The 16,008-nt window shown below is 37.2% G+C and overlaps 1 long non-coding RNA gene across 1 annotated transcript; it reads right to left on the bottom strand.

The window, feature by feature from the left end:
- Positions 1-8,956: 8,956 nt before the first annotated feature.
- On the bottom strand, positions 8,957-15,544 carry LOC120940615. Its single transcript, XR_005749465.1, has 5 exons — positions 15,195-15,544; positions 11,865-12,131; positions 11,085-11,171; positions 10,100-10,207; positions 8,957-9,318 (listed from the first exon to the last, which is right to left on the bottom strand). It is a non-coding gene; the product is annotated as an uncharacterized LOC120940615 (long non-coding RNA).
- Positions 15,545-16,008: the final 464 nt, after the last annotated feature.

The raw sequence follows: 16,008 nt of genomic DNA, 5'->3' as shown, positions 1-16,008 counted from the left end.
GAAAGAACAGTTTTTATTATATAAAAGAACATGTAGGGCACTAGGCAGACCACCAGGGACAAGGGGGTTGTGTATTTTTTTACATACAGTACTGTAATCTATAAGATTACAGTATACTGTATGTAATGTGTTTGTTTACTTTTTTGAATTTGGCGCTGTTCTCCGCCCTCGTGCGTCGTAACGTCGCAGGGAACGGAGATCGGCGGCACACGGGGACACTGTGAATCGAGCGAGGTCCCGCTTGCTCACACAGCGGGGAGGCATCGCAGGATCCAGGGACAAGGTGAGTAACTTGTCTGTGGATGCTGCGAAAGGTAAGACGCGCCGCTGCACGCTCTGCACATCTACCCCGAGCGTGACTCTGGGGTACCGATCTTAGCATAGAAAAACAACCCAGAGTCACGCTCGGGGATACCGCTAAGGGGGTTAATTAATGCCATTTTTTACGAAAAACAAAATAAATAAAAACAAATTTCGGGAGTAACTAAATAAATGTATTTTTCGGACGAAAACGAAATTCCGAAACAAAATATTTCAGTATGCACATGTCTAATGGATACACAGCATGACTCAGGAGGGAGCCTGAATGTCTGCCCCATAGAAAACGGCTTGCTTTGGTTGCAGATGCAAAAGTAGAAGAGCAGAGAGCACCGGCGGTGGACCCCAGAAAAAGAGGTTCGGGGCCACTCTGTACAATTCCATTCCATAGTTTTTTTTTATAAAACAGCCTTTATTACCACTTTAGGAGGCACACCACCCCAGTACAGAATTACAATCTACTACAATAAACACCAAGCCACATTAATGCATTGCAAGATGGAAATTGTCAAATATTTTATGTGCTAGGGACCCATTTAAAATTATCATAAAAATGATGCATATATTTTTCCTGCTGTACCAGTTTTATTACCTGTTGGGCTCACAGAAAATCTATTTGTATTCACTTCCTTTAACGGGCCAAAATTGGCAGTTTTAGGGTTGGGACCAGTAATAAGCTGGGTTTGTTCCAAACTTGTGGGAAGCTGTCACATGAATGCTCATCCACCTTCCCATTCTCTGCCCTGCAACTGCATGTCACATTGACCTAAGATGGCCACTTATCCAGTGATGTCATGAGCATCCCAAACCTTATGTTTATGTGCAGCTGCAGGTTGGGGAATTTTCTGGTCACAGCTGGGCCAGTGGGGATGCAAACGGACACCTGAACTTTAGCCTATTCAGCCCGCTGCTTGGTGGAAGCCATGCATCAAATATATAGAAACGTTATGTCTACTACTTTTATTTATGACAGCTTCCTGCTGTCACTGGTATCCAACCACTAAGAACAACTGACATCACAACAAGGAATCCCAACTACTTTTAAGCAAAGGGGTGGGAATAGCCATGACACCACTGCCCAAATATGGGCATTGACAGTGAGGGACATTTTTTTTATATAAATCTTTGAGGGTCTTTATTTCTAGGTTACAATTTCTTTTTTTGTGAATGAGTAGGGGTAATATGTAACCTATACCCATTCACATGGGAGGTGGGGGGGTGGTTTGTATCGAGGGCCCCCTACTATTAAAGGGGGATTCCTGATTCTAGAAAGATCTCCACCCGCAGGCCCCCAACAAACACGGGGCAAGGGTTCTGGGGAAGAGGCCCTTGTCCTCATCAACAAGGCACCTCCCCATGTTGAGGGCATGTGACCCGGTATGGTTCAGGGAAGGGGGCCCAAGCTAACTCCCTCTCTTCCTGGACAGGATTAAGTGTCTGACAGTCCGCCAAACTCGTGTACAGAAGCGAACGAATACGTGAGCAGCGCACACATATGAAAACGGTGTTTAAACCACACATATGAGGTATTGCCGTGATTGGTAGAGTGAGAGAAATAGTTCTAGCCCTAGACCTCCTCTGTAAGTCAAAACATGAAACCTGTACATTTTTTTAAACGTCGCCTATGGAGATTTGTAAGGGTACAAGTTTGTCACCATTCCACGAGTGGGCGCAATTTTGAAGCGTGACATTATCTTTCACAATATAAAACAAATTGGGCTAACTTTACTGTTGTCATATTTTTTAATTAAAATAAGTGAATTTGTTCCCAAAAAAGTGTGCCTGTAAGACCGCTGCGCAAATACGGATTGACATAAAGTATTGCAATGACCGCCATTTTATTCTCTAGGGTGTTAGAATTTTTTTATAATGTTTGGGGTTTTAAGTAATTTTCTAGCAAAAATTGTAAACAACAAATCTCAGAAAGAGGCTCGGTCCTTAAGTGGTTAATATCTGCCGGTGGGCGTGGGGGTTCGAATGGCTTGCTGTGATTGCTGATGATCATAACCCTGGATTTCCTTTTTGTATCAATGTGTAGTGTTTTGAAGCTCCTGAAGAAGCCTATTTTAGTGAAACATGTTGAGCAAAGAGCAAATTTGAACTGCATATTAAACCTTACTTGGATATTCCTTGTTGGTTTTAGCAAATTTAACTGTATTTGTATGCTGTTTTTTATACCAATATATAATAAAGAAATAGTTTTGTATCATATGTGTATTCTGGCACCTTTAAAGTCCCTTTGTTTACAAATCAATCTTATATGTACTATTTGGGATGTAGGTGCCCTTGATTTCCAGGTTCATCTGTGCTATTTCCATGTTGGTTGGTGTTAGGATTTAGTTTGTTTATTGGTAAGTTAAAGTCCATCCAAACCTACATATCCATCTAAGACAAATGGTGCACAAGGTGATTATTACACTGTTCAAGTACCTTTGTCACACTGTTACATCAAGTGGAAAATCAATCAATCTGCTTGCAGGATCAACAGGTAATACAACTATGTTACAGAGGGCTTTAGAAAAATTAACACTACAACTGTGTAAAATGCTATTGACAGAACATCTCCAGGACCATAAAATATTTGGAAATTTACATCTTGCAATGCAGTAATGTTTCTTCATGCTTGTTCTAGCAGATTGTAAACCTTCTGTGGCAACATAAGGATTCCTAACATTTTATCAATGTTTTAACAGTGTTACATCATTCAAATACTCACATATTTGTAAACATAGACATGCGCACGGTGTGTGCAGGCATTTTCTGATGCTTCCTCTGTAGTTCCGGCTACAGCATCCCTGACAGCTAAAAACCAACCCGCCATCTGCTCTCAGGGATGCTGTAGATGAAACTTTAGAGGCAGCATGGGATAGATCCTGCCTGCTTTCGCCATAGCTGGGGGCTGCAGTGCTCACAGAAGTTAGTGGTTACCAGAGCCCACAATCCTATGCCCTATGTTTCCACAAAACAAAGCTTAACCCCTTTGCACCGACCGTATGAAAGATTTTTCTATTAAGAAAGAAAAGAGAAATTGTGTATATTGTGTATAATTTCTATATACAATTTCTCTTTCTTAATAGAAAAATCTTATTGTCTATTGCCTATACACAATCCTGAGGAAGGAGCTATATATATGTGCTGTACAACGAATTCAGTTCTCCGAAACATGTCGATATTTTAATAAACTCCCATGTATACTGACTCGGTGTCAACATTGGTGTTTGTCTTTTTGTATTATGGCAATTTCAATTGTATGTTAGTTTTAATGAATATTATTTTCTATTTCTATGATATGTTTATTTTTGTAACCAATAAAATATTTTTCTATTTTTTATATACTTGCTTGGCATTCCATATTACTAAAGTCCAATCCGCACAATCCCAGGGGCATTCCTTCTTCATTCTTTCAATTTATCCGGGATGTGATTGGCCAAAATTGGAATTGCTGCTTTACTGGTCAAGCTTCATTCTTATCTCTATATATCCAGTACAGAGGAACACTGATCGGTCTCCTCCCCTTGTGAGTTCCCTCCCCCTACAGTTAGAATCACTCCCTAGGTAACACATTTAACCCCTTGATCGCCCCCAAGTGTTAACTCCTTCCCTGCCAGTCACATGTATACAGTAATCAGTGCATTTTTATATCACTGATCGCTGTATAAATGTGAATGGTCCCAAAATAGTGTCAAAAGTGTCCGATATGTCCGCTGCAATGTCAGGGTCTTGATAAAAATTGCAGATCGCTGCCATTACTAGTAAAAAAAATAATAATAAAAATTACATAAATATATCCCCTATTTTGTAAACGCTGATCAGAGGTGATCAAATACCACCAAAATAAAGCTCTATTTGTGGTACAGTGTTGCATGACCGCACAATTGTCATTCAAAGTGCAAAAGCGCTGAAAACTGAAAATTGCCCTGGGCAGGAAGGAGGTGAAAATGCCCTGTATTGAAGTGGTTAAAAGACCACTGCGCAAATACTGTGTGATATAAAATATTGCAACAATCGCAGTTTTATTCTCTAGGGTCTCTGCTAAAAAATATATATAATGTTGGGGGGTTTTAAGTAATTTTCTAGCAAAAAATACAGAGATGACACGTGCGAGTTCGCTGCTCGTTTTTATATGCTGTTTTTTATGCATTTTATGTGAGTACCCTTATTTGTGTTTATGCCAATAAATATTTATATACATACTACACTATTGGCGCATTCATCTCCCTTCTGTGAGGCTCATTAGGGAGATTCTGTTTTCAGACAGAGGTCAGATAACACTAGGAGACGCCATATCAGGAAGCGTCCGGAATATACGTTGGATTCACCCAGAGAGATCTCTATATGCTGTTTTCTTACAGCAGTAAGGTAAGGGGACACCCTCATCATCAATTACATTGGAAACAGGAATCTTCTCCCATTCCTCTAATAACAACACTTCACGTTGGAAACCTGGCACAAGCACCAGCACTTACATTTATATTGCTCCAATCAGCTACTTATGTTGTTTGCACATGAACACTGATCAACGTTTTATTTATTTTTTGTATATCATATTTATCTTGTACTTAGCCACTTTGTTTTTTGAGGCAACATTTTTTGAGGACTTTTGTCAACAGTGCACGTTTGCATTATATCACATTTTGCACTTAGCACTTTACTTCTCTGAAAAGTTTTTATCCACTTTGGATTTTATTCACTTTGGAGTGTTATTCACTTTTAGAGTCCATTTATTTTAGGATTTACTTATTTTGCATATGTTTACTATTTATTTTGGTTGACCGACCACCACCTCACATTCTAATATGGTGCATACAGCAATTTTCACCTATTTCCACCTCATACAGCGCAGTATTATCTTTCTACGTCATACATGTAATCAACATACACATTAAAACGTATTAAAATCATATTTTTTTTAATAAGATATAGTATATATGTGCAATACATCCATGTAGCAATTCAGAAGACCCAGTAATTCTTAAAGTAGAACTAAAGGCAATTTTTTCAGTTTTGGATAGCGTGGAGAGGGATTAGAACACTTGTCAGGTTTTTAATGCTGTCTGTGCCCCTATTAGGAAGATCCCAACATTTGGGTTGTCCCCAGAAAAGTAATAGGGGGGAAATCTTCCAATGGGGACATTAGTTATAGTGACCTGGGGGTCCCCAAGTAACTCCCTTAATTTGCAGGGATTTCCTCTCACTTCCTGTTTGGCTATGGGACAGGAAGTGAAGGGAATCTCTACAATGGGGCACTGATCTGATCTAGAATTCCATAATATAGCCCAACTTCAGGAAAGTAAAAAAAGTCCACCCTTGCAGTGTGTGTTAGTGTGAGTGGGGGGGGGGGGTATATCCTCTTTCACTTACCTGATTCCAAGCTCTCTTTATTCACCCAAACCCTTGACAGCACATAACATACAGGGACATTAAACAAGGATATTACCCTGTCTGATGGGGAGGCTGGAGTATGACCACAGCCAGTAACTTACAGAAAGGAATAAGGTAATGTTGGGTACACACAGATTTGTTCAGTTCAGCAGAGACTGGCACAATTTCAGTCTATGTGTAGGCCTCCCTGTAAGACAGAAGCCAATCATTATATCAGCTTCTCTTAAACAGTACTGCTGGAAACATTGCAGGTTTGCAGGTGGAGAGTCCCCGCTGCCAGAATACAATGTCCTAGCAAGGGGGTATTCCTGCACCCACATCGCTTGTGTAGAAGAAAGAACCTGTCAGGTGGCAATCTGAACAAAAACCTGTGCATGTATAAAAACTTAAAGCGGTTGTAAACTGCGGCAGTAAAAAAAAGTCCCCCTTTTCTCCTGTAAGGCAGTTACATAATGTGATAGTATGCATTGCATACTAGCACATTATAAAAAAACTTGCCTTAAAATGAAGCACTCTGACAGGGCTTACCTCTTTCCCCTGTCTTCCTTCCAGGTTTGCGGGCCTCCAGCTGTATGAGTGGCTGGAGGCATGATGACGTCATTCCTGTGCATGCAGAGAGCATTTGAGAGTTGCATTACCTCCACACAAACTGCTTAAATCCCTTGAACTCCACGCTGCATGAAAGATACCGCCTTTCACTTGAATGGGTCACGGTAAGTGGGTGCTACACCTGCAGAAAGCAACAGGAGCTATAATTGCAGCTGCAGCATGTGAAGATGTCCAGCTACTGCCTCTACAGCTAAACGATGGTAGTGGTCAAGAGGTGGTAAAAGCACGGCTCAACAGCAGGGTTTTACTGCACCAAAAACTGCTAGTGTGAACAATTAAATGTTTTAATACATTTTAAAGTTTCTTATTTTTTATTTTGTTACATTGATAAGTGTTTATTCAATTAAAACATGTTTTAATACATTTAAATGTTTGTTTACATTTCTTTATAGAAGCACATGAGTGTGTATATGTGTGTGTATATATATATATATATATATATATATATATATATACACACATATACAGTACATGCATGTGTGTTTGAGCTTTGGTGTGCAAACCCTAATTCAATAGGCTGTGCACACCTATGTTTGTAAATGTGGTAAACCTCAACTTAGAAGCAATAAACCAGCGGAAAACCTCATGTTACGGTCTTTCAGTCTGTATGGAAACCACTATCTTGAAGCATCACTGTACAGTTGCACGATGTTTCCTGTATTTTCTCTTTCTATCCAGTATCTGTGATGTGTATGTTTCCTGTTTTTACCATAAAGTATATGGGTATATGTTTCCTGTTTTTTCTCTCTTCATACAGTTTATCTGTATAATATACTATAATATATATATATATATATATATATATATATATATATATATATATATATATATATATATATATATATATATATTATGTAAAAAACGCCATATACAGTAATTCACCTACCATATAAATACACTTAACTGGTCCGTGGTGTAAAATATCTCCTCCCCTGCTTCACTAGCAAAGAGGTGGTGATAGTAGGTAGAGTGGAGAAAAAGTGTTTCAAGAGTAAGTAGAAGAAATACTTCCTCTGTTTCCTCTGTCATTGCTCGCAGATCCAGTAAAATACAGCTTTTATGAAAGAGCATAAATACTGCAAGAAAAAATGTGTAGTACTGCGCTGTCAATTGAAACAATCCTAAAAAGGATTGAATAGGTGAACAAAGTGCTGCAACTAACATGTGAGACACACACAATAAGGACATATAATTAATAAATAGCTGCGCAAAAATAATGCTCAATGTTACTAAATTCAAAAATATACAGAAAATGAACACCAGCAAACATGTATGAAATTATGAAACCTATTACGATGGAGTGCAATAATATACAGGATAGAATGCACCATGTATCAAATGTTAACACCAATCACTGAGTGGAAAAACAAATGATGCAAATAGTCCCACTATAGTCCTACTATAAGATGGAAATCAAGCAAACTTCATAGTTAAAAAGATGGATGCCAGTATATCAAAAACATGGAGTCTTCCTAAGGATAGTCTGGTGACATCAAGCCGCAATTCATCCAAGAACAGTGTTGTTAGGATAGAAAATGGATCATCCACCTCTAAAACCACTGCCGCTTACCAGAAACTAAGATCCCTGTAGGGGATCGATGTTCGCAAGATGTATTCCAGCCTTGGTCTCTATATGCCGCTGGCAGATGTCTGCAATCGATCCATGTATATCACCAGTTCCTCTCACAGGATAGACAATGTGGTATTGGCCCATTGAGAAAGGATAGAAACCAACATAGCGTAACCCAATAAAAAATGTATTGTAAAAAATAAAAATTATATATATATATAAGCCCTACTCTGGATAGGGAGCAGGTGATACTGGTGTGCAGATGGGTGTATACTGAAAAGTTCCAAGATCTATGTAAGTAATAGAGATCACAATGCAGTGATGCTTCTGCGTGACTTTTGCAATATACCGTGAATTATAAAAGCGATATTCTAGTGACTAAGCGTTTCCCACCTTCAGGGTGAAAACGTGTGCTCTGCTTGCTGCAAGTTTTTGATATGCTGGCATCCATCTTTTTAACTATGAAGTTTGCTTGATTTCCATCTTATAGTGGGACTATTTGCATCATTTGTTTTTCCACTCAGTTATTGGTGTTAACATTTGATACATGGTGCATTCTATCCCGTATATTATTGCACTCCATCGTAATAGGTTTCCTCATTTCGTACATGTTTGCTGGTGTTCATTTTCTGTATATTTTTGAATTTAGTAAAATTGAACATTATTTTTGCGCAGCTATTTATTAATTATAAATACTGCAAGGTCTTATCTCTTTTAACAGTACATGTTATGATGAACCTGGGACCATATTTTTTACAATGGGAAGTAGTTGAGCCCACGATCTTGTACGATTATGGGCACCCACCTCCCTTCTCTTTGCTTCTCATGGCACATCTTCTTGTTGTAAAAGAGAAGTGACATTATTCATAAGCATGTTACCATGTTAACTTCTGAAAACTGAGATTAATAGAGCAAGTATTACAAAATTGACAAAGTTGTTGAAGTTTTCAGTGTGGAAAAAAAAATGCTTGCATTTTTATTTTTTTGCCCTGCTGTATTTTTGAACCATCTTTCTCTGGTATGTATAGGTACAGAGGTTAATAAGAAATGAATATAAAGAAAGTATAGAGACATCACTTCACAATTCATTATTTATTAACAATTTAAGCAAATATGTGATACAATTAAAGAAAATATATATTAACAATTTAAGCAAATATGCAATGCAATTAAAGAAAATATATATGAACAATTTAAGCAAACATAATATACAACAAATACCTACATAACAGGATCTTAGTTATTGCTCATTTATATTATATAGTTCTTGCATTTAATGTTTGAACTCCTATATATTGTTTGTTTTAACACATTGTGGATGCAGACAGTGCAGTAAAAGAATTGAGCAAAGATTTGTTTTTTATAAAACAGTATCAGACTTGAGACTGTTACTAAAAAAACACAAGGTCTTGAGATACAGCATCCTTCTTGTATAGTATCTGCAATAAGGAACACATTTAACACCATAAACATATGAAGAAGACAGTGTGCAGTGCATGCTATTGAAGTTTATCTTTAATATATGGTTTCAGTATTACATTATTAAAAAGGAATGTCTATGAAGCCTTGTCTCCTAAAGTAAAATTATCTACTCCCGACTACCCAAATGTGTCCTAGCTGAGAGCTGCCCCTTCTAGAGCTGTAAAGGGCTGAAAACACTATTATTCAGAATAATGAAATAAAGACCCTTTTTACCAATGTAGAGACGAGGGTTCAGATTTTTGGTGAATCCCTGGGATTTGCAAAGTTTGCAGGTTTTCCAACAGAAATAAGAAACAACATATAATGTATTGCATATCCTCTTTTAAAAGGATATAAAACTCAGCCAACTTTCTAGAAAACTATGAGCTCACAGCAGCCATTTTGTTAGTATGTGTTGAGCCGTTATGGTGAGCTAAAAATTATTTTTAGAGAGAGAGAGAAAAAAATTCATGACAGTGCCTGGCTTTCCATGCCTTTTCATTGACAATAGCGTACTCATGAGCTCCACAGATGAACAGAATTAAATTAAAAGATTTGCCCCTGCATCATAGACTTTAGCAAGATTTGTGAATTTCTAATCACATGTTTTCTGCGCTACATTTCACCAATTCAGAGAAACTGGAAGAGTGAAGAGTACACATCTTTAATGATGCAGGGGAAACAAGCACTGGAAATTCATAATTTTGTGAGCAATTATTTAAAGATCACTAGCAGGACTAAAATGTTAAAAGCACTCACCTTATAGATAAATCACTGTTACACTCAGTAAAAAGTTGAAGACCAATAATTTGATAAACAGCACTCTCATTCCCAGCACAGTCAGAGAAAGAGAATTAATATTAGTATCTGTAAAACAGAACACAGTGTGACATTTGTAACAATTTCAGAATGTTAAGAATACTTGTCCTATACAGGTATACCCCACTTTTAAGTACACAATGGGGTTTAATTACTAAACCTGGAAAGAGCAAAATCTGGCTCACTTCTGCACAAAACCAACAAGCTTCCAGGTTTTATTACCAAAGCTTAATTGAACAAGCTGGGTTAGAAGCGCATTGGTTTCTATGCAGAAGTGAGCCTGATTTTGCGTTTTTCAGCTTTAGTAAATAAACCCTATTGTGTACTTAAAAGTGGGGTATGCCTGTATACTAAACACAGGGTTGTCTACTAATCAATAATGGCTTTCTAGTACAGTATGTGTAGACTGATACCATGTAGAGTGTGATATATTTTAGATGGACTAATGCTATCTGAGGGCATTTGTGGGCTTGTGTAAGCACTTGTTCTAATAAATGTCAGGAATTTTCACTCTAGTCTACACTTTAGCAATATTGATCTGTCAGCGGTACCAAACACTAAATTGTTTAACTGGATTTTACACATACACATGTGATGCTAGTAAACTAAGTTGGTGCCTTGGTAGCCTAAAAACTCATTCAGACATCACTATTTATTAAGATAAGGCTTGTATTACATTACAATTGAAGTGGTAGTTAATAAATATAAAAATAACTTATAGTAAACTTATTTTGATTGTTTTTCAAGGAAATTGTAACTCTTTGCAAGAGCTTAGTCTTAATTCATATACTAAATAAGATCAGACCACTACTACAAGTTTTTACTTTGTCTTAAAGTATACCTGTTCCAATGTTATAGCAAAAAAACAAAACACAAGAACAACATAATACAGCAGATACTGATACCAAATGGTTAACACACTTACCAGTCACTGCAGCAGGTTGTTCTATGCAGTTCTCATCATCGACATAAGTAGTTTCTATTCCAGTGGCTTGAATGTCATGATCCGCTTCTTTAAGAAATAAATGTGTTGTTTTATTTTTTTATCTGTTATAAACAGATATGAATTGATGCACAGATCAGGTAATGGCGTAATATTGTAAAAACTATTTTTCAACAAAGCAGAAAAAGTATTAAACTATTCCATGTCTCCCTAATGCTTAATTTTTCAATGTACAATTCACCATATTTTTACTGTACATATGCAAAGTGAACATAAAGAAATATGAAAATATTTTTAAAACGACAAAAAAGGATTTAAAAAGATGTGCAGAAAATATATTGATTACTCTTTGGAGGTGATTTAGTCATGCAGTTTATTTGAGCACAGATCAGCATGGACCTCTGTCATGTTATGTGACTAATCAACTAATCAACATATTTTCCAGCATGGTCAGTAAGTCCTTTCCATCTTACATTACTCTCCAAATGTTTTCGGTTTTTATCCAAATTACACACAAATCAGGGTTTGTTATATAAGACATTGCAAAATGCAGTATAAAAAAAAAGTTTATTAGCCATAAAAAGCTATTCTTTCTTAGTTTACTGTAGTAAAAGTAAAAGTATAATCATGATGTAAATAACAAAACAGTGCCACGCTACCAATGGATAAAAGACTAATAGTAATGTCAGTTAAATACAAATAATAAAAAAAAAAAAGCAATTAAACTCATATTTGAAATAAGAAGGTGATAGATATCCTCACCGGCTAGTAAACTTTTCTGGCTTGTCACCCATTTTCCTTGGTGTTTAATTCGGCACTCTGTTGATTGTGTATTCTTTACAATGACAGCATTGTAAAGGCCTTTGTTAGTCAGGATCGGATTCACCTCAACAGTACTGGCCTCTGACTTGTTGGATTTGATGTAGAACTCCACATCCTTGGGGTAGAAATCCTTTGCAAGGCAGGATGTTGAAGAGACTTTTGTAGATGTTAACAGAAATACAGAGGGAGTGGAAGGATCCCTTTTACCTACCGGAAGAAGACGAAATGTCAAGATACCATCAAATGCAGTATTTTGCCGTGGCTGCTGGTCCTTTTGAATAAATTGCTACACTACTGCTAAAAAGAAATTATAAAACACATACAGGCATACCCCACTTTTAAGTACACAATGGGATTTATTTACTAAAGATGGAAAGGGCAAATGCAGGCTCACTTTTGCATAAAAACCAATGAGCTTCCAGGTATTATTACCAGGCTTAATTGAACAAGCTGGGTTAGAAGCTCATTGGTTTCTATGCAGAAGTGAGCCTGATTTTGTGCTTTCCAGCTTTAGTAAATACAGGTATACCCCACGTTTAAGTACACAATTGGGTTTATTTACTAACGCTGGAAAGTGCAAAATCAGGCTCACTTCTACATAGAAACCAATGAGCTTCTAACCCCAGCTTGTTCAATTAAGTCTGGTAATAAAACCTGGAAGCTCATTGGTTTCTATGCAGAAGTGAGCCTGATTTTGCACTTTCCAGCTTTAGTAAATAAACCCCATTGTGTACTTAAAAGCGGGGTATGCCTGTAAACCCCATTGTGTATTTAAAAGTGGGGTATGCCTGTAATCAATATTGTAACTGTAGAAATTAGAAGACACCTGAGAATTAGAAGAATTAATGGATAAGACAGCTACAGAAAAGATCTGCTTAGTGGCATACAAATGACTTAAAATAATAATAGTACATTGCAAATAGTAGTATAAATAATCTGAAATTGTTTAGCTTGAGGCAATATAATATTGCATAGTGTAGGTTATTTTTCATGTTTAGGTCTCAATTGTACAGTAGGATTCATAATTTATATTAAAAAGTACAGTTTTTTTGGCGTATAACACGCACCCTAACTTTAAGAGGAAAGTTTCAGGGAAAAAAAGCTTTCCACAGACCCCTACGTATAACAAGCAGGCACAGTATATCCTCTATTTTCAGGGTAAAAAAGTGAGTGTTATACGCCAATAAATACAGTATATATAACTCTTGTATATTGTTTTTCATATTATTATAATTATATTTTGCAGTACCATGTTGATTGGCATGTGGTTTTGAGAATCTTTACTTACCAGCTACAATGGATAGCTTTGTTCCAGCTCCGAAAGTTAAAGCATCAGAATACAGACACAGAGCAAAAACACTGTACTCCAACCACTATTATCTGCAATAACTTTTTTCTCTTTAATACATTCTCTTGTTGTTTAAATGAATGTATTTGTGGATAGTCAACAAGAATTATACAAGGCTATTACTTTCAAATAAAATACAGAATTTCTGGTATATTGGAACTGGTGCAAACACTTGTAATTTTCATACTTATTGCATGTCATGTACTGTCAAATTTTAAGCTGAATTAATTTAATTAATAAGTAGGTCATCAAATTACATATTTATTTGCAGATGACTTTAGATTGTACGCTCTTTGAGGGCAGGGACTGATTGAATGTACAGTATGAAAAGCACTGCATAGATGGGCAGAGCCAAATAAATGTTTTTGATAAATATCTATAATGATTATACTACGGCATAGCATATACCATATATCCTAGTAACTGCTAAAAGTTGAAAACAACACATCTAGCATATGCTATTAGAATAGCTCTATTTCCCTAAATATATAGGGCCAGATCCTCAAAAGAGATACGGCGGCGTAACTGCTGTTACGCCGTCGTATCCCTGGTCCTAACTATGGAACTGATCCACAGACTCAGTTTCCCATAGTTAGGACGAAGATCCGACATGTGTAATTGAATTACACTGTCGGATCTTAAGGATGCAATTCTAGGCCGGCCGCTAGGTGGCGAGGCCATTGAGGCCGGCGTAGAATATGCAAATGACCAGTTACGGCGATCCACGAACGCTCCGACGGGCCCGACGCTCTAAATCTACGTCGTTTACGTCGAGTTCCGCCGCGTAAAACTAGGGCTAAGCCCTAGTTGTCCTAAGCCATGTTAAGTATGGCCGTCGTTCCCGCGTCGAATTTTAAATTCTACGTCGTTTGCGTAAGACGTCCGTGAATGGCGCTGGACGCCATTTACGTTAACGTCTAAGCAAATGACGTCGGAGCGACGTCAGTTAGCGCAATGCACGTCGGGTAATTTACCCGACGGAGCATGCGCAGTACGTCCGGCGCGGGAGCGCGCCTAATTTAAATGGGACTCGCCCATTTGAATAGGAACGCCTTGCGCCGGACGGATTTAAGTTACAGCGCCGCAAAATTCCAGGTAAGTGCTTTGTGGATCGGCACCTAACTTGGGAATTTTGCGGCGGAGTAACTTAAATCAGAAAAGTTACGTTGCGCCAAGGCTTTGTGGATAACCCCCATAGTACTTTACTGGTCTTCTAATACTCAGTATTAATCAGTGTTAAAACCATCAACGGTAAAAGATAGGATGAAAACAGGGCTAGTAAGCAAAGTAGAAATCATTGCACATATGTTTAAATTCTTATGGCATTCTGTACAAGCTTGCAAGATATAATACATTGTGTAAATTATGGAATAATAATACAAATGTAACAAATTAAATTTAACAATACCTCACTGCTTTAACATTTTCTAAACATTACTTATAAAACAGTCAGTACAGGGAAGCTGTAGTTATCACTAATATAAAAGTAAGCTGCAATAAGGGCTAATACAATATTTTTTTATATTAAGGACTAATATAATATTTAATATAATATTAAACTCTTGCACTAAGTCCTTAATATTAGGGACTAATATAATATTATCAACATATGCTGCTTGTATACCCCCCAAGCCTGCTTCTCTTTTGGCATGCCAAACTCAGTATAACATTAAGTTTTTTAATTGAAATGTTATTTAAAAAAAAAGGAAATTCTTGAAAAGTACAGAGACACATGGCAGTTTCTATACAAGAACTTGAGATAAACATACCACCAGGAGGTAAGTGGTAAATGTTTGCTATAACAAAGGGTCATTGATATAGTTTGATAACATACAAAAACACTGCTATATTATACCCAAAAGTGTTATTTCTGCTTACATAAATTTGTATATCTATACAAACATGTGGTGACTGGATCTTACCTGGTTGAACAGTTAGTTTTGTTCCTTTTCCAAAAGTGAGCTTGCTGTTACACAGCTATGTATCATTTAACATAAACGTTGTATCCTTGTGAAAGGAAGAGGTTAGTGGTTTAGAACACTCTCTGAATTAAATGCAGCCAAAAGTGCCATCAACATTTTTAAGTTCAACTGAAGTCACAGAAATAGATACGTGACAGACAGGCAGCTTACGTACGACCTCTATTTTCTTAGACTTTCCTTTTACAGTAGTTGTGCAGGTTGTCCAAATATGGTTTTACAGTAAAAGTTCCATCCACAGCACTCAGTAATCACCCCCAGGAACTTGCCTGGTCAGAGACACCCCTGTATTTCCCTGAGATGCAAATCTATATAAATACACTACTGGTGAGGGGTGTGGCTGTCACTCAGCTATGCCAGCAGAGAGCACTGAAATTGTGGAATTTTCACATAGAAAAAAAGGAATTTTAAGCAATTTTTAAGCAGAAATCTGTCAAATGAAGAGGTACAGAATTACAGGACTATAAAAAACTACTGGGCTTATATACATGGCCTGCATTCAATGCCCATGTAACTGTGTGTTTTTTTTTTGTCCACTGGCAAAGCTATAAAAAAATAATGGGTATGCAGGGGGAGTTATTTATGAAAGGTAAATTCACTTTGCACTACAAGTGCAAACTACAAGTGCAAAGTGCACTTGAAATTGCACTGAAAGTGCCCTTGGAAGTGCAGTCACGATAGATCTGAAATGAGGGGAAGCTCTGCTGATTTTATTATCCAATCATGTGCAAGCTAAAATGCTGTTTTTTATTTTCCA

Source organism: Rana temporaria, chromosome 1, assembly GCF_905171775.1.
Source record: "Rana temporaria chromosome 1, aRanTem1.1, whole genome shotgun sequence".
Classification (NCBI taxonomy): domain Eukaryota; kingdom Metazoa; phylum Chordata; class Amphibia; order Anura; family Ranidae; genus Rana; species Rana temporaria.
The sequence above is the reverse complement of the archived record's forward strand: the minus strand, read 5'-3'. Positions and strand labels throughout refer to the sequence as shown.